Raw genomic sequence first — 616 nt, 5'->3', positions numbered from 1 at the left:
CTCTCTCTCTCTCTCTCTCTCTCTCTCTCTCTCTCTCTCTCTCTCTCATCTTTTTCAGCACCTTACCGTGAGGTATATAGACAATTCTTTCAACAAATCTTTTTTTCCATCTAACGAAAAAGTTTTTTATATTTATCTTCATCTTCAGAGGTTTAACCAATGAGATATAAGACCCATGTGATCAACTTCAGGTCCAGCTGCTTTTAGAGACCTTGATACAGGTTTAGCAATTAGCTTATGGTTTTGGTTTTGTACCCTTTCTTTGTTGCACGACTTTGATGAAGCAAATCTGTGCTTTATAGGAAGCCCACATCATAACTACATCTTGCACAGTAGCAGCCTCTCAGTGGCTTTTTATGTTACTAGTTTTGCACAAAGCCTCATATAACTGTCAGTCATTGGCTGTTGCTCTTTACAAAAGCCCAGACGGACCAACAAAGAATCAGTCACTTTGTTACTAGAAATACAATATATAATATGTTAGTTTAGTACATACAGTATGTGAATACATTCACAACTCAAGCTCAAAAATTTCCATGAACACTTGGATTTACTATATGGGTTTACAGTGAATGCATCTTCTTCTTCTTCTTCTTCTTCTTGGCAACTTGACCTT

This window comes from Seriola lalandi, unplaced genomic scaffold, assembly GCF_002814215.2.
Source record: "Seriola lalandi dorsalis isolate HSWRI2012SDOR001 ecotype SW California unplaced genomic scaffold, Sedor1 jcf7180002054956, whole genome shotgun sequence".
NCBI lineage: Eukaryota > Metazoa > Chordata > Actinopteri > Carangiformes > Carangidae > Seriola > Seriola lalandi.
The sequence above is the reverse complement of the archived record's forward strand: the minus strand, read 5'-3'. Positions refer to the sequence as shown.